This window comes from Canis lupus, chromosome 26 (assembly GCF_011100685.1).
Source record: "Canis lupus familiaris isolate Mischka breed German Shepherd chromosome 26, alternate assembly UU_Cfam_GSD_1.0, whole genome shotgun sequence".
NCBI lineage: Eukaryota > Metazoa > Chordata > Mammalia > Carnivora > Canidae > Canis > Canis lupus.
This window is the reverse complement of record NC_049247.1, coordinates 8361755-8381177: the sequence shown is the minus strand read 5'-3', so window position 1 is coordinate 8381177 and position 19423 is coordinate 8361755. Positions and strand designations below refer to the sequence as shown.

Below are 19423 nucleotides of genomic sequence, written 5' to 3'. Positions count from 1 at the left end.
GGGCCGGAGGAGGGGGCACCCGGCCGACCCCTGAGGGCGGAACGAGCGAGGGCGGCTAGCCGTGCACGGTGCGCTCGCCCTGTTCCTTCAGCTCCGCACCCCCGACAGCGGCGGAGGAAACTGCGGCGAAAGAGAGGGAGGTGGCGTCGGGGACGGTTCCGCGGCGGCTGCTCTAATAGCATTTATCCGCCGCTGCCTCCCCTCTAGCCGCCGCCGCGGCATGTGGACGCCGCTCATTGGCCGAGAGGGCCCAGCGCGGCGCGGGCGGCACGGCCCCGCCCCCTCCCCGCGCTCCCTCCTCCCGCGCGACTCGCGCCCACGCCGCCGCGCACGCCCCGCCCCCTCCCGCGCACCGCCCCCAGGAACCCGGATAGAGGCCTGCGCGCGCCGCGCCGCGCCCGCGCAGTGGCGCCCGGGCCCGCGGGCCGGCGGCGGAGTCGGGGGCTCGCGGTCTTCCCTCCCCGCCCGCCTACGGACGTAGAGCCCAGAGAGGTCGAGGGCTCACGGTGGGCTCCCCGCGCTCGCTGCCCCGAGAACTCTCTGCCGCTCGGGGTCGGCCTGGGGTCAGGGTGGGTGGCGGGGAAGGCGAGGCGGAGGAACCCGGGAGCTCGGTCCGCACTGGGCTTCCCGAGGCGCCGCTCGGCTTGGTGTCCTTGGCTCGCCCGTCCCCTAGCCCTTGCCTGGCGGGCCGCGCTCTGCATCCTAATCCGTCTCCTTCAGAGCCCCCTTCAGGAAGTGAGGGGAGGGATCCCGCAGTTCATTTCCCACGCCGCCCGCGTCCCGCACCCCCAGCCGAGCGCCCCACCGCACACCAACGTCACCCCTTCCCCAGCGGGGTCTGTGCTCCGACCCAAGGACTCCCACTGGGGGCGGCGGGGGCAGGGAGGAGATTTTAATGTGAATAGCCCACACAGCCTAGAAGTCACAGGCGGAACCACCGTAACTGCCAAGTAACGAGAATTGTGCTAGGAGGTGCTTCACTTGGGCATTCAAATCAAGGTTCCACTTTACCCCTAGGAGAAAGGAGGACTTTGATCCAAAGCCTATTCTTAAACCACAGATGACTGGCTCCAGAGGTCCGTGCAAAACCTAGGTAACAGCAAAATAAAGGGCATTTTGCTTACGTAAAGTTAGATTATTTGACAGGGGAAGGGGCCTTTGCGTTGTATTCGTGAACAAAAGATGAACATATTCGCATCACAAAGAACGACTTTCTTAAGGAAGTGTGTGGCAGAATGAAGCATTTCGTCTGCTTTTGTGTTTGGCAATAGTGTACCATAGGCATGAGCCAAAGCAGAGAAAAAACACCTCAGTTGTCCCAAATGGCTCAGTCTCAGGACTTAAGATGAATTCCTTCAACAGATGCAAATCACAGTACATTACCCAGCTCAAAAAATCAGGCACGTCGTTTCATTTTAATTATTTCCAAGGAGTGGAGGCTGGCATGCAGTTTTGATTGATACTTGGAAAAGGACCAACAAAACCCTACACAAAATAAACAAACAGAATTCTAGTGTATGGCAATGCGCTAAGAGAAGCAAGGTGGAAACTGGTTAGGTCACAGGCTTGGAGCCTCCTCCAGGAGGGACACGTGATCGCATGTTGGGGGTGTGGTAATGGAGGGCTGCTGGTTCTTTTCCCTCCAAGACCAGGTCAGAACCATTGCTTCTGCCTCACCTCATCTCTTTCAGCAACAATAGAAGCACTACAAGCGGGAGGATCGCTGTCTATCCTAGCGTGGAAATTATCTTGGCCATTTGACTTTGGGTCTCTGTTCCATGGCTGTGAGGATGCTTGGAGTTGTAAGCACCTCTGGTGTGGTCATGAGCTTCTCACAGGGTTCTGGACATTGGCTTTTGTACTCCGTGGTCTTCTCGGGATTGTCAGGTGCCTAGTTCCATCTTATCATTCAGATATCTTGGCTGACTACTTAAAGTGGCCACCTCCCCTGGTCACCCTTATTATCCATCACATTGTTTTATTTTTTTCACGGCATTTATCTGTGATGCTGTGTTTTTGTTTAGCTGTTCACTGTGTGTTTCTCCTTACTAAGGTACAAGCTCCATGAAACTATGGGTTTGTCTATCTTGTCCATCCTCAGGATGTGGGATGGTCCCTGGTGTACTTTCATCATTTATTGAATACCTCCTGTTGGAACGAATGAGTCCCACCAACCCTGATCCCATCAGTGACCGGCAAAGGGCCTTGCCATGGGAGGAGCCTCAACAAATTTTTGCTGAACCCAAGTTCATTGATTTTCAATTTGCGAGATAAACAGGAGGGCCTCTGAACTACTTGCTTCATGGGAATGGCCATGAAAGTTAGTCAGGTTTAACAAATAAAAGCAAGGCAGGCATTAAAGGTTTCTCAGAGAAGAGTGATGTGGAAGTTCACATTGGTGCTGTTACCACATTGTCATCACCTCCCAGACTGTTCTTTGCAAGTCTGTTATCTACTGGAGGTTAGAATACTCCTTTAAACTGAAACTGTGATTTTTTTTTTAGCTTGGAGTTGGCCCCTACTATGTCACATACCATTTATGCACTTGGTTCCTCAACCTGTGGGTGTCTCTGAAACTTGTCATTTATAAGTTGCCAAAATTTAGCATAAACCCAGCCTCCCAAGGGCAGAAAGGGCAAGTTTATCTTATGTAGAAATAAACTTATGTTCAATTTATTTTGTGCATTGAACTACACATGCTACTCATGAACAAGGTTAAAAAAGAAAGTAAGAATGGGTTTTGCAAGTAGTCTATTGTATACTAAGGTTGCAGCTATTTTCAATTAATTGAGGACAGGGAGAGGAAAAAGAAGAGAAACCATGATTCAGAATGATGGATGATTTGATCAAGGAACCTCAAAGGAATTAATAAAGGAGGACATTAGCTAGTAATAGGCAGGCTAGTTTAAAAAGCTAGGCAGACAGAAAAGTCCCAGTAAAAAAAAGAGTGACCTGGAAAGGAGGCCCCAGCCAACTTCCCAACCCTCTACAGCCCATCTGTAAAGCGATGGAGATTGCAAAGGCAGCCTGTTCCATATTTGGACAGCTTTAATCATTAAAGCAGGCTCCTCCTAGGCTAAATTCACCCACCCCCTAACTAACTGCTCCTATATATCGGATCTTGTTTAGCCCTCTGGAACAACTCTGAATAAATTTAATCCCTCCTCTGTGTGAGATCCCTTTGAGTATTTCAAAATATCTGTTGTGCTTTATAAAGTCTCTTTTCTCAGCTAAAGAAGAACAGAGACTGAGCTGTTCCTTCTATAGAAGGAGTCTGCAACCTCTCAGCATCCTCCTTGTCCAGTCTTAGAGACACTCAACACTAGAAAATGAAAGTCTAGGCATAGTTTTGGAGCAAGGCCCTTGTGGAGTTACCACTGTCCTCCCTTGTCCTGATGCTTACTTACCCCTGCACATTGTGGATTTGTCTGGACAACCAACTCCAAACTAAATCCTGTGTATATAAACTGCTGTATTGTTAAATCTTCCCATCATGTACTTGGATGTTGATTCTTTCTAACCCAGGCACTGAACTCTGACTATAATGAAATGTTCTCATGTTCATTTTGGTCCTTGCAGTCTTGCTGTGGGTTTTTTGAGTTTTTATCTTCATGACATGTCTTAGCTCTATGTCCCAGCTTGGATTAGGCATAAATTTGGAAAGCATGATTTATGACTTCTATGTCTTTGTACAATAGAATGTCTAGACATTCATTCCACATTAGAAAATAACCAATCAACTGGATTTAGTTGTTCAACAGCTATAGTCAACCTGGCTACAGCTCAGGAAAGTCAGGGAAGTGAAAATCTTATGTACTCTCCTGCCTCTCTGTTATATGGCATTTGAAAAGACCATTTTTTTTGGTTGAGCACATGATGTAGTGGATAATGACTTCAAGGATAATGTTATATGAAAAATACATATTTGCATGCTAGACTCAGAAGAGTAAGATACATTGAGAGGCAGGTGGAAACTAAAGCTGCCCAACTCAGTCACATCTGGCATCTCTTACTGACTCTGGAACACATGCATGTTGAATGAAATGATGGGAAGAATTGCTGCAATATTAAAATGCTTTGTTATGTAAATTAAAGTCTCTTCAGGTAACTATGGGATGGTAATCCACTGCGTTATTATCTAGCCCACATTTCTTGACTTGCTTGTAAGAGCTTAATGAAAGGTCTGTTCGAATGTGTTGCTAAGCTCTAGGTACATTGTCTAAAACAGACTCAAGGTTCACATTGTAGTGAACAGTCTCCAAGTCACATTCTAGTGAATTTTCACAGAAATGTGTTCAGTTTGGCATGGTGTGTGTGTGTTTTTCATGGCTTGTGGTTTTGAACACACGCCAGTGCCTAGTGTCCACCATTTCTTCTACATGTTCACAGAATATAACTTTAACGTCTGAGAATTTGCCAAACCTAACAGAATGTCTTTTCCAGAATTTGCCTCCCTGCCTCCATTGATAAGTATTCTTTTGATGGCTTAGTGTCCAAAAGCCAACTGACTAGCTTATGTTTATAATAAAGGGACTTGGGCAGCCCCAGTGGCACAGCGGTTTAGCGCCGTCTGCAGCCCAGGGCGTGATTCTGGAGACCCAGGATCAAGTCCCGCATCGGGCTCCCTGCATGGGGCCTGCTTCTCCCTCTGCCTGTGTCTCTGCCTGCCTCTCTCTCTCTCTCTCTCTCTGAATGAATAAATAAATAAATCTTTAAAAATAATAATAATAATGAAGGGACTTATTTGGAGTAGACTCCGAATTCAGAACACCCTGATCCAGGTGCTCAAATAAAGTCACTGAGAATCTCTTTCAATCCCTTGGCTCTGCTGCTTTCCTTTGCTTTTGGCTTTGATGTAGGCTCTCTCCAGGTGACAGCAGACATGGCCCTCAGCATCTCCAGTTTATAATCCACCGAGATTAGAAATTTCATGGAGGGAAAGGCCTAATATTTTCTGACAGTCCTGTCCTCCACCTGAAACAGGGACTGTGGTCAGCCTCGTGGGAATTACATGCATTGAATTAGGGAAGAAGTGGTTCCCTGAAGCAGTGGTTTTCAAACTTTGGCATGCAGCAACATCACCTGGAAGGCTTGTGAAAAGCCTTCCGGGCCCTACCTCCGGAATTCTCACTCAGTGGGTTTGGGATGGAGTCCAAGGATGTGCATCTCTAACAAGTTCCCAGGTGATGTTGATGCTGCTAGTTCAGGACTCACACTCTGGAAAACAATGCCCCAAGGAAAATCAAGTCAAGAAAGAGAATGAATGTTGGGTTGACTAAACAAATGTGTCCACTTCATTGAGGAAAGTCAACGAGCTTAACTCCTTTTGGAGGAAGCAGAAGTAACTGGCATGGAATACTGGGAAGCCTGGTTGGGAGTGGCCCTAGATTCTTATGCTGCAGTTTTCAGTTTCATCTGCCATCCGTCCATCCACCACAGCCTCCCCTCCAGTTCTAAGCTCCTGCCACAATGGACTATTGTCTATTCCTCTGCACCTTTGTTCAGGCTGTTCCTGTTTCTTGGATCTGACCTGCAAACCCCTAATCATCCTTCCAAGGTGAAGGCAAAATCCCACCCCATCTTGGAGGCCTTCTCTAGACAGTGGTCATCACTTCTTCATCACTTACATTCTCACCACCCCAGAAATTAGTTGCTCCTTGTTCTGTGTCCCACATGGCACTTTGTATCTCACTCAACAATAGTATAGGTACTCAGGTTTGCCTCCTACTTCTCGGGCCTATCCTTTTCAGCCTTTTTTCATGTGCTTCCCATCTTCTACTCAACTTGAAATGTGGAATGTCCCAGGATGTGGGACATGGAACATTCTTTCTTATCCACAATCTTTCCTTAGGCCCACTGCTTTAAATGCCGCCTAAATATTGATGATATACACATTTGCATATCCAGACTCCTGTACCCAGCTGTCTATGTGATCTCACCACTTGACTGGGATACGGACTTTCCATGTGAGAAGGACAGATGGGGGGTGGGGTGGTAGGATGGTCACCTCCCTCTGAGAAGTGAGCCATGAATAATATATAGCCATTTGCACAGTCAGAGCTGAGAAGAACAGCATTTGGAACAGAAGGAATGGCAAACTGGCAAATGTATATATGAACCATACTCTTTCTTTCACCCTGCTTAGTGATGAAGACTCTTATTGTTTGTGTTCTTCCACCGAATTAGAAAGTCCAGGAGAACAGGGATCCTATGTACTTAGAAAGTGCACAATAATGAATGAATGCATGATAATTGTTTGTGTTGAGTCTTTGACGCCCCCTTATTTACTTTATGCCACCCCCACCCCCCATGCCTACCACAGTGTGGGACATGTAGCAGGTGCTTAGTACATATCTACCAAGCTAATTCATGAAGCCCTTCACTTTCTTTGCAATTATTGCTCCAGGGGTAAAAAAAAAAAAAAAAAAAAAAAAAAAAGTTACCATTAAAAAAAAAATCTTAAAGAAAAGAAACCCATGCAGCAGTGCCAAACAAAGTACTGTGGAATGGTTTTCAGAACCATAGCTCCCTGATGGGATAATGTAGTTTAAATATAGCAGCTATTTCTCCCTCCAGTTGGTTTGTTCTTTGATTTTTGTGGAAAGATTTCAAAAGTTCTCTTCCACTGCCCTCCTTTCTCACCCCCCAAAGGTGCTCAGACCTTAAACAGAGAAATGTTTAAAATGAAGAGATGACAGGGCCTCCTGAGCCTGGTAGACGTGAACAGTGATTAAATGTGATTTTAATTTTAAATGATGAGCTACTCAGAGTCTCCCTTCCCTGCCCGGTGCTGGGGTGTTGCTCTGGCAGTGAGGGGAGCACAGTAAGCAGGTAGAGTTTCCATCGGGCAGAAATCCAAGGCTTGTGAATGTGCGGGGTAGGGTTGCAGCGGACAAATTCCTAGAATAGGATCTTTGTTCCCAAGCTCATGAGCTTGCTCCCTTGACGTCCCACAATAGAAAAAAGAAGGGGTGGTGGTGGTAGAGGCATGTTCAGGTCTCCTATTGTGATCCTGCTGTCGTTACCTGATAGTTCACAAAAGATCCCAGGAGGCTGGCTGCCCTCCCAAGTCACCTTGTGATTCTCTCCTGATTTCAGAGAGGGGGGAGGGAGGGGGACACTGTGTATCCTGAGGGAAGCATGTCTGACAAGCCTGATCCGTTCCATCTGGGAGGATGCATCATGAACCCCATCTGGCTCCAGCAGTCTGCCGAAGCTGCGGCGATGGTCCTCTCCCGCACACCCCCACCTGCTCCCGTCCCTCTGCAGCCCACTCAGACATCCTCCCCTGAAAGCTGCAGCTCCAGGCTTCTCCCACTCCCAAGGCTTCCCCTCTCTTCCTAGCCCTTGCCTTCTTTTCTACAATCCCCCTTTGCTCCTTTCTCCCATCCGTGGCTTCTCTCAATCTCCCAGCCCTCTATGGATGTGGGGTTAACTGGAAGTGTGCTCATGCGCGCCCCTTGGGACAGCCCTGTTCATTCACTCAGTCCTCCCGCACCACCCAGTTCATGTCCTGATTTGGAGACAGATACGCCCAATGTAAGGTCCCGTCCTGTGTCCAGGTACAATGACACTGCCTCTCCTTCTCTTAGCAGCTCTCCATCTCAAACGGTGGTGGAACCCGCAGCCTCTGCTTTAGCTTTCAAGCTTATCATTTGAATCTTCTCAGGTGGGTTCAATCTGCACAGATGTGGGGGATGGGTGGAGTACAAGAGAGCAAAGACTTAGCTCCGGATGTTTGCAAACATTGGACGTTTCTCTTCCATGACTCATTGGAGGAGAACAGAGTCCTCCCTCCTCCTGGAATTCAGCAAACCCATGGCCAACTCCTACCCCCACCCTACCCCCAAAATAAAACCACCCACACATAGAAACTTGTCCTTAAAAATCAGATTTCCCCCTAAGATCTGACATGGCAATTTGGGGAGGGGAGCATTATAAGGCCCAGAAGAATAGCCTTGAAGAAGATTCTCTGACCTGGGGACAAAGGGGCTATAGAAACAGCCCATCATCTGCAAGTAAAGAGAGTGCATGTGTTAGGTGTGTCCCTTCAAGAACAGTGCCTTCATTGCCCCCTGGCTCCTCCACTTCCCCCAAACTTTCTACTTAGTAGCTTCCTAATACAAAGCCTGTGATAGACAACCTTTGGGTCACTCTAGAGAGGCTTGATTTTAGTGATACATAAAAAGGCTCTAGAAAAAAAAATAAATGGATGCAGATAAAAAGGAAGGAAAGGAGACAAAAAGGAAGATATCATTTATTACATACATATTCGCCACGCATCCAACATGCTAGGAACTTTTGACGTGTTGTCTTACCCCATCCTTGAGACAAGCCTGACCAGGAAATATCATTATCATTCCTATTTTCCCAGATACTGAAAGCTGAAACTGACAGGCTTAAGTCATTTGCTGGTCACACAGAAATCGCTATTCAGTGAACATTGTTAAGAATACAAGATTATGGGACACCTGGGTGTTTCAGCGTCTGCCTTCAGCTCAGGTCGTGATCCTGGGGTTCCAGGATCGAGTCCCACATCAGGCTCCCTGTGTGGAGCCTGCTTCTCCCTCTGCTTGTGTCTCTGCCTCTCTCTCTGGGTCTCTCATGAATAAATAAATAAAATCTTAAAAAAAAAAAAAACAACCCAAGATTATTTGTACGGGGGAATAACTAGTTAGAACCTTCCCTCACACCATGAAATGCAATACATTTCATAGGGAAAAGAGTTAAACCCTAAAAAAAAAAAAAAATTCCGTAAAAGCAATTAAAAGCAGCAACAAAAGCATATATGGGTGGGAGATAAATTTCTAAGTACCTCAGATAAAGAAACATTTTTAACTTGCCTAACAAAACATTACAAAACAAATGGAGGGAATATATGCATGAAGAATTGGAAAGAAACTACATGATTACTGAAAAATCTTTTAACACCAGGAGTCTCATTCTATGACTGCATAAAGGCATCAGAAAAAGACACATGCATACAGATCTGGACTGTAGCAAACAAATATCTCAGTGGCTGGTCCTTGGAGCAGGTTGGTTCGGGGTCATTCTCAGTTCTGCAGAACTATAGCCCCTCGGGTGGGGGAGCGATAGCTGTTTAACTGGCTGTACAAGGAGCTGAGAAAGACGCAAAGAAGAAAGTGACAGCCACTGAACACTGCATGAGGCGCCTTCCGCCAGCAGAATGCAGTGACCTGAACTGGAATACTGCCAGGACAGTGGGATTAACTTCCCAAGCTCCGGCCAAAACGGGCCCCGGGATTTTTATTTTTATTCGTTTTCCATTACAACTGCACAGCAACGCAAACAAGCCCCAAAACAATGAGAGCCACCAAGAGTCATTTTCCCTTGCGGGTGTGGGGTGCCATCTCAGTCCCACACATCTTGCTGACCTTATCTTACCGAAGTTTAACAATTGAGAGTTTGATTACTCACTTCCCCACCAACGTTAATGGGAGAGTGGGACCGTGATTGCCCAATTAAAGCAGTAGGCACACACACACACAAAAGGGGAAATAGAACAAGATGCACACATGGAGCCGGGAAGAAGAACTTGGGGAGTCAGTGGGCCTGAGAAAAGAGGTCTGGTTCTCCCAGTCCCCCAAGATCAGGAGCCTGTAGGCACTGGGATTGAAAGAGATCTGACCTACGGCAACGAAATGTCAATTAAAGAGATGGCTGGGTTAGGAGGGGAAGGGAAGGGCTTAGTGCATTAGACCCACACTTCAGGCTAATGATGCTCTCAGTGAGTATTTTCTAAAGGGCAGGCATTAGGTATGATTTAACTTGTGATTTGCTCTGTTCTTCCCACTACATGATTCAATGTTTTCACAGGTCTTCAAAATATCGCCTTTTAGAAGTTGTAGGGAAACAAATTCAGGAATTGAAGCCACCTGGTAAGGAATGTATGCTCTTGGGCAAACTACTTAACTCGTGACCCTAGTTCCTCTTTGGTGAAATGTGGAAAATAGAACCGACCTCATGTAGCTTTCATGAAGTGGGGGAGTATAGCACAACACTTGTGAGAGCTGGTAGAGAGACACACCTTTACCTTAGACTCATCTTAAGATACAGGCTTCTTAAAACAATTACTTGGGTCAATCTCATAATAAACACATACACTAACATTATTGAGAATGTAGAGGCTTCATATCTTTCCCCTGCTTTTTAAAGTAAGAAATATGCCAGACATATAAAAAAGTACAATAATTATATACTAAGCACTCATGTGCACCCCCCACCCCATGCAGTTTAAGAAATTCAACATGCTTGGTACAAACGGAAACCCTTGTGAGCTCTGTGAATTCCTCTTCCTTTCTTTCCCAGTGGTGACTTCTATCCTGAACTTGGGAGTTTGTCATCCTCATGCACATTTTTTTCAAGATTATTTGTATATATATATATATATATATCGATCCATAAGCAATTTTGCAAGCTGTACAGTATGCATTTTCCTCATTGTACACATAGACCTCACCAATTCTGTACCTATTCTGTATCTTGCTTTTTTTAGTCACAGGTTTTTTGGTTTTTTTTAGGTTTAGCAATACCTACATCTATAGTTACTTCATTTTTATTGTTCTCTAATTACATATATTTTTTTTTTAAATAAACAAGTAAAACAACACAGAGAAAGCTGAAATCCTTCCGGTTCCCCTACCTCTGTAGTCCATATTATTAGTCTACAAATGTTGGGTTTCCCAGATAAAATCAAAGATGAGAATTTCACTTTCTCTCTCTTCCCTAAAACACTTAGCTCTGTTTTTTCCCTCTGCTTCCAAAATTGATGAGACTTCATTTAGGGCTGCCAAATTCTGCACTGCCGGTGCCTGTAAATAGACTGGTTTGCAGTGTAGAGAACTGATCTTCATGTGATAGGCCCCACCTCCTCTTTCAGACTGTGAAGGCTGCTCCTACCTTGAAGAAAGCCAAAGCCAGAATCGCCATGGGGTCTGGCTCTGCGGGATTATTGGCTGATGACAATTTCTTAATTGTGAGACTTTTGATAGAGGCTTAATATCAAAAGAGAATCAAGCAAAGCATGCAGTTCAGCATGAATTTTTCACTCACCATCCCCCCTTTCCCATCGTTATGAATGCCCAGACATCTGCATATAAATTTCCCTTTTGTTCTTTCCTCTGAGATACCTCAATAATTCAAACACTTTAGTTTGCCTGAGAACTGTATGGGAGGGTTGTTTACACTAAATCATATATATATTGTACTTTGTTGGCAATTTAAGGGGCTCTCAGGGATTGGCTTGACTATAGTTAATTTTCACCTTACTCATCATATGTAATGTAATTCCTTTGTTGGAAGTTTTCCGTAAATGCTAGTTATTGCTATTATTATTGGAGAGGAGAGTATTTCCCTGATTTGTAAAAATATTGGAAGAACAAAATCAGCTTGGGGTATCATGGAAAATGTCCAATGCGTATGAAGATGATGCTTCAGATCTTCCAGATAATGTATTCTAGGTGGAACAGGTGGTTTGGAGAGGTTTGTCAGAGCAGACAGGCTTCCACCTCAAGATTCATGATGGAGCTTACCTCAGCACATGCATAATTGAAATTTGTGGTGTTCCATCTCCTTTTTTTTTTTTTAAAGGATAGACTTTTTTTTTTTTTTAAAGATTTTATTTATTTATTCATGAGAGACACACACACACACAGAGGCAGAGACACAGGCAGAGGGAGAAGCAGGCCCCACGCAGGTAGCCCAATGCAGGACTCGATCCCGAGTCTCCAGGATCACGTCCTGGGCTGAAGGTGGTGCCAAACCGCTGAGCCACCCTGGCTGCCCCTCCATCTCCTTTTTTAAAATTGTAGTTAAAAATATAAAATTTGCCTCTTGACTTTTTTTTTTTTTTTTTTAAAGTGGGCTCCATGCTAAGCATGGAGCCCAACACAGAGCTCAAACTTCATGACCCTGGGATTAAGACCTGGGCTGAGATCAAGAGTCAGACTCCCAACCAACTGAGCTAACCAGGCACGCTGCCATCTTAACTATTTTCGAGTGTACAGTACAGTAGTAGTAACTACGTACACATTGTTGTGCAACAGATCTCTAGAACTTTTTCATCTTGCAAAACCGAAACTCTATGCCAATTGAACAGCAACTCCCCTTCTTTCCCCAGCCCCCCACTCCCTGGCGACTACCACTCTACTTTCTGTTTCTAAGAATTTGACTATTTTAGATGCCTCATATAAGTGGAACCATGCAGTCCTTATCTTTTTATGATTAGCTCATTTCACTTAGCATAATGTCCTCAAGGTTCATCCACATTGTAGCATATGACAGGATTTCCTTATTTTTTTTAAGGCCGAATGATATTCCATTGCATGTATACACCACATCTTTTTTATCCATTCATCTGTTGGTGAACATGTAGGTGGCTTCCATCTCTTGGCTATTGTGAATATGCAGCAATGAACACGGTGCACAAATATCTCTTCAAGCTCTGTTTTCAGTTCTCTTGGATATATACCCAAAGTGGAATTGCTGGATCATATGGTGGTTCTATTTTTAATTTTTTGAGGAGTCTCCATGTTGTTTTTCATAGCAGCTGCTCCATCTTACATTCCCACCAGCCGTGGTGCCCCTCATTTTGATCCTTGCTATGTTGTCCTGCTTTGCCCCATCAGTTTGGTGAGCTTACCTTTCACCCATGCTTTCAATCCTGCTCATTCAACTGTAGCTGCACTCGGCACTCTGGGCTTTGGCAGCTCCATCCCATTCTGCCCCGTGGGTTAGACCTCTTACAGCAATTCCAGATGGAGCAGGACTCAGGTGCAGGACCCAGGAGCCCAGGGACCAAACCAGCTCAGATTCCATATTTGCTATTTTTTTTACTTTCTAAATCTGGGAAGCATTGCCACTTGTTCCTTATTTTCCTCCTCTTTTTCCAGGAAGGGAGACATAACTGTCAGAAGGGGTTTGTCGGCCACATTCTGTCATTTTTCTGCTCTTGAGGCCACTGCAGTGGATGGAACCAGCTCTCAGAAGCCCAGGTACACAAATCTAAACTTTTAGTAGAAGCTTCCTCACAGTTGTTCTCAGGGTCACCTGTGGCTCTAAGGGTTGGCTGGCACTGATCTCTTAAAGGGCAAGGTCCAAAGTCATGCATGATTCAATTCAAGTCAAAGAATGTTGGAATCCTCCCTCAGATCCTCCATATAAGCTCCACATCAGACCAGAAAGCTATAGTTTAGTGCTTTTTCCGGACGACTATGGGAAAGCCAGCTCATTGCTAGTCCTGAGTGGTGAATCCTGACTCATCTAACCAGGGTCAGCTTCCCACCTGTGCCTAATTCATTGGGCCTCAGCTGTAGATTTGACCTGTTGGTGTTCACAGGTCCACTTTAGACTTTTGGGGAAGGGTGGGGGTATAAAAGGAGAACACAAATACCTGCAAACATTATTCTTACCCTCTGGAATCTCAGTTGCAGTGATGGATAGAGTGGAAGAGAGAGGAAAGAGAAAACTTCAAAATAGTCTTCTTCCTTAATCCACAAATTCTCAGGCCAAATGCATATTGGTGTAATGTCTGCTGGGAACATAGGCTGGAACCTGTACATATTACCTATCTGATTTAGCCTTGGAAAAATGATGCTTTAGCTTTTTTTTTTTTTTTTTTTTTTGCTTTAGCTCTAAAAGGGGATCATAATGAACCTAATTTCCCTCTCTAGATCCTAAGATTCCACTTAAGAGTTGCCCAGGTTGAGAATTTGGAATAGGGAAAGATAATGGAAATCTGATTTCATGGGGAGAAAATTATAAATTTACTCACTTTGAAAAACCAGGTTGACCTCATTCTCTTTTTCCATTCTCTTTTCTGATCGCTACCTATGATGGTCAGTTTTTACGTGTTAACTTGACTAAAGTCCTCAGTTATGCGATCAAATCTAGTTGTTGCTGTGAAGGTATTTTGCAGATGTGATTGACATTCATAATCAGCTTACTTTATATAGGTATCATACTTCCTGATTTCAAACTAGATTATAAAGCTAATGTAATCAACACAGTATTGTATTGGCATAAAAACAGATACATAGATCAATGGAATAGAATAGAGAGTCCAGAAATAAATCCATGTGTATATGATCAGTTAATTTACAAAAAAGAGTCAGGAATATACAATAGGGAAAGGATAGTCTCTTCAATAAATAATGTTGAGAAAATTGGACATTCACATGCAAAATAATGTAACTGTTCCCCTATGTGATACCATACACAAAAAAACAACTGAAAATGGATTAAAGACTTAAATTTGAAACCCGAATCGATAAAACTCCTAGAAGAAAACATAAGGGACTAGCTCCTTGACATCACTCTTGATTGCCTTGATTGGCAACAAAAGTGAAAATGAACAAGTGGAACTACAGCAAACTAAAAAGCTTCTGCATAGGGGAACTTGGGTGGCTCAGGCAAGTGTCTGCCTTTGGCTCAAGTCATGATCTCAGGGTCCTGGGATGGAGCCCTGTGTCCTGGGCTCCCTGCTCAGTGGGGAGTCTGCTTTTCCCTCTCCCTCTGCAGCTTCACTTGGTTGTGCTCTCTCTCTGCTGAATGGGTAAATAAAATCTTAAAAAGAAAAGAAACCTATGGAATGGGAGAAACTATCTGCAAATGATTTATCTGAAAAAGGGTTAATAACCACATATATAAAGAACTCATACAATTCAATAGCAAAAACCCAAACAATCCAATTTAAAAATGGGCAGAGGAATTGAGTAGGCAGTTTTTTAAAAAATATTTTATTTATTTATTCATGAGAGACACAGAGAGGTAGAGACATAGGCAGATGGAGAAGCAGGCTCCCTGCAGGGAGCCCGATGTGGAACTTGATCCCAGGACCCTGGGATCACAAGCTGAGCTGAAGGCAGATGTTCAACCACAGAGCCACCCAGGCATCCCTGAGTAGGAAGTTTTTTTAAAGAAGACATATGATGGCCAAGAGGCACATGAAAATGTGCTAAAAATCACTAATCATCAGGGAAATGCAAATCAAAACCGTAATGAAATATCACCTCACATCGGTTAGAATGGCTGTAATAAGAAAAGATAAGAGTCTTGGTGAGGATGTGGAGGAAAGGGAACCCTTGTGCACTGCTGGTAGGAATGTAAATTGGTGCAGCCACTGTGGAAAACAGTGTGGAGGTTTCTCAAAAATTAAAAATAGATCTAACTACCATATGCTCTAGCAATCCTGTTTTTGAGTATATAACCAAAGGAAATGAAAATAGGATATTGAGCTATCTGCACTCCCATGTTCATTGCAGTATTATTCATGATAGCCAAGGCATGGAAGCGACCTAAGTGTCCATCAATAGGTGAATGTGAGACATTTGGAATGATAATGGAAGGGTAATGGAATATTATTGGATAATATTATTATCCAATACCATTTACAACAATATGGATAGGACTTGAGGGCATTATGTTAAGTGAAATAAGCCAAATAGAGAAAGACAAACACTGCATGATCTCACTTATATGTGGAATCTAAAAAAAAAAAAAAAAAGAAAAAAAACAAGCTCAAAGAAACCGCAGAGAATCAGAGGCGGGGGGCAGGACAAATAGGGAGAGGTCAGTAAAAGGGTACAAACTTTCTTTCTTTTTTTCTTCTTCAAACTTTCAACTATAAATTGAATAATCCCAATCTGAGAATATAATGTATACCATGGTGATAATAGTTGATAACACTAATACTGTATCATTGACATGTACCGAGAGTATAGGTTAAATGTATAATATGAGGTGTGAGGTGATGGATGTTTTAATTTAATTAGATGGAAGAAACCCTTTCATAATGTACACACAAATCGGGGGTCCCTGGGTGGCGCAGTGGTTTGGCGCCTGCCTTTGGCCCAGGGCACGATCCTGGAGACCCGGGATTGAGTCCCAGGTCGGGCTCCAGGTGCATGGAGCCTGCTTCTCCCTCTGCCTATGTCTCTGCCTCTCTCTCTCTCTCTCTCTGTGTGACTATCATGAATTAAAAAAAAAAATTAAAAAACAATGTACACACAAATCAAATCACCCTGATGTACAATTTAAATATTTAAAAATTTTGTCAATTATGTCTCAATAAAACTGAAAAAAGATCCATTGGCTTTAAATAAATTTGTTCTGGATAATCTGATCCAAGCAGTCAAAGGACCTTTATAGAGAGAACAAAGACTTCCTTGGGGAAGCAGAAATCCTGCTTGTGGACAGCAGCTTCTGTTCCTGCTGGAGAGTTTCCTTCATCCTGCCCTTCCTGGTGGCCTGCCCTATGGGTTTCACATTTTCCTGGCCAGCCCCTGCAATCACATAAGCCAATTCTCACTATCTCCTACTGGTTCTGCTTCTCTGGGAGCCCTGACTGATGCAGAACCCCTCATGTGTGTCCTGAAGCCACTAGAATGATCTCACAATTTCCAAATATGCCAGCTGCATTTCCAGGTGACTCTTAGTTTGTTGTCTACACCTCTGCTGGGATGTCCTCTTCCTGGGGGCCACTTGTCAAATCTTCTAGCTTGTCTTCAAGGTCTAGCTTGAAGAGATGTCTCTCTGAAGACTTCCTGGCTGCCTGGGACAGGTTAATGCTCCCTCCTGTGAATTCACAGCACCGGAGGTGACCACTCATCTGGCCTGCAGACCAACTTTATCAGGTATGACCCTGTAAAGGTTAGAGGCATGACTTCCATAACTTTGTTTCCCCAATCCTTACTGCTGTTCCTCCCAAGGGATATACTCAGACATTTGTTGATGACGTTACTGAAGCTCTACCAGCATAAGCAGAATGCCATCTTTAGCTTTCTGATTCATTTCATAATTCCTGTCTCTTCACAAGTGTCAACATTTCCATAGTGTGGAGCACCCCCACCCATATTCTGGGGCTCTGATATACTAGAATAACAGAAGAGGGGCTTTTGAAACATCACTCGAAATAGGGAATAGAGCCAAAGACAAGATTTTGATGTAAAAACGTATAGGAGTTATGTATGTCAAGAGTCTAAGGGAAGGTCTTACTTTCAGTCCTCAGGCCGGATCCACCCCCCCCCCCTTTTTTTTTTTACTTCTCCTACCTGCAGGGATTAGAAATCTCTGGCTCCATGCAGGGAACACCTGAAGGAACTGAACTTCCAACCACCTGAGCCAAAGATCGTTTAAGTGCAGGTGAGGAGGGATATGAGAGCTAACAACTGGCGCCTGGAGGAGGAGGGAGTCCCTAGAAGGCAGATTCCTGAGTTCTTCAATGACTGTGAGAGGACAACCCAATGTGAACTCTGGAGGAAGCGTTAGGGGATCCTGGAGCAGCCCGAAGGACACAGTGATTGCAATGCAGGAGATACAACCAAAGTGAACACACTCTGTCAAAGGCATTTCAGGCTGGATGGAATCTGAGGTGAGGAACTGAGGATGCATGTGAGTAACCAGCCAGCACCTGCCTGCCCTCCACGCCTGGCTACACCTTTTCTCCTGCTGATCTTCCCAGCGGAGGAAGGAGATTACACAACCTCTCGGTGGAGATGGTGCATTCTTGTCCAACTCAGAGGATTACAGGCTCTTCAAAGACTGGGGTCCCTGTCAGAAAGCTCCACAGCCTCTGCTAGAAGGCTCACAGGAAGGCACAAGTTTCTTCCATTCTCCTCCCTTTCTCACCTCCCCTGAGAACAAAAAGAATTGAAACTTCTTGGGAAGAGAAGGCAGGGTGCACAGGCCCTCTGGCTGTAGCTTAGTTACTTCCTGAAGAAAAAAAACAACTCAACAATACTGTTTCCAGAATGGTCTGAGCTTGCAGATTGAGTTTCGGTTAAGGGAAATCTTAACTTTGACCTTTCTTCTGAGGTGGGGCAGTTCTAAGGGAGCCACACAGTGTGGCAGGGGCTGAGGTGAGGTGTCGATGTGCAGACACAGGTTCTCATTAAGAACAAAGTTCTACTGGGTATGTTGAATAGGAAACAATTTTCCTCGCCGAGGTGCCCCTAAATGATCTGGGTCTAGACTGAAACACAAAAGCAGCAGAGACCATGAATGAAAGCAAGAAAGAAGTGCCAGCAGGAGTGACGAGCCGCCCCGAGTACAATAACTCACGAGTATACTGCTGATGAATCAACGTGTGAAAGATAAGCCCAACCTCACCAGTGATCATGGAGATGGAAATCCAATTGCAGAGATATACTTTCCAGGGGCCACACCATGCTGTTCTTGAAGGGGACCTTCTCTTGGATGCACTGGGAGTGCTCTCCGGCTTTCCAGAAAGGCCAGTGGTAATAGGTAACAAGACTTGAGAAGGGTTGACTCAGTAATGTCACTTCTAGGAAATGGTTCTAAAGAAATAACAGGAGAGGTGAACAAAGACGATTTTATGCAAAGGAGATCATTGCTTCATTATGAGAAGAAAAATCCCCCAAAACAAAAAAACCCTCAAGCCCAAACTCTGAAATGTCCAACAAATGAAAATGGTCAATCACCACAAATACATACAAGAACATTATGTGGTCCTTAAATAAAGCCACTCGTGGAGGCAGTTTGATGAAACAGTGCATGTGAAATTCCTTTGCTGGCTAGGAGGAGCTCCTTCACCCAAGGCCTCCCTCCCTTCTCTGTGAAACGAGGTTATCAGCATCTACCAGGGAGAGTTGCTGTGAGAATTGAATGTGATCATGAGTGTAAAGTGCTGGGTAGGGTCTCCAGCCTTATAAGACTCAATCAATGGGAACCATGATCATTTCCAAATGGACGTGTCTTCTTTTTCAAGAAGAAAAAAAAAATCCGGGGATCCCTGGGTGGCGCAGCGGTTTGGCGCCTGCCTTTGGCCCAGGGCGCGATCCTGGAGACCCAGGATCGAATCCCACATCGGGCTCCCGGTGCATGGAGCTCCCTCTGCCTGTGTCTCTGCCTCTCTCTCTCTCTCTCTCTCTCTGTGACTATCATAAATAAATAAAAAACTAAAAAAAAAAAAATCCTAACTCATGCTATTTTAAAGTAATACGTCAGAAGAATTTCTGATGAAGTAGAACATAAAAACACATTAAGTATAAAAGCCGAATACAAACAACAGGTGTGCATACAGTTCCTCTTGCACAAATGCACACACATGTGCACAAGTCCATGGGTGCAATTCAGAAACACTTAAAAGAGCTACCACAAGGTGTTACCAAGAATTATGTTGTGGACCATGAGTGACTTTTGTTGCCTCCTTTATATGTTAGTATCTATATCTATATCTATATTTAAATATTTTATGTATTTATTTATGAGAGACAGAGAGAGAAGCAGAGACATAAGCAGAGGGAGAGGTAGGCTCCCGCCAAAGAACCCAATGTGGGACTCCATCCTGGACCCCAGGGTCATGCCTTGAGCCAATGCAGATGCTCAACCGTTGAGCCACCCAGGCATCCCTATGTTAGTATATTTTCAAAGGTTTCTACAACTG

General features: G+C 44.5%; 1 long non-coding RNA gene across 1 annotated transcript; it reads left to right on the top strand.

The window, feature by feature from the left end:
• The first annotated feature begins 428 nt into the window (after window positions 1-428).
• On the top strand, window positions 429-18520 carry LOC111092697. The gene is made up of 5 exons (XR_005379152.1): window positions 429-1093; window positions 7596-7669; window positions 9838-9899; window positions 12912-13013; window positions 17076-18520. It is a non-coding gene; the product is annotated as an uncharacterized LOC111092697 (long non-coding RNA).
• Window positions 18521-19423: the final 903 nt, after the last annotated feature.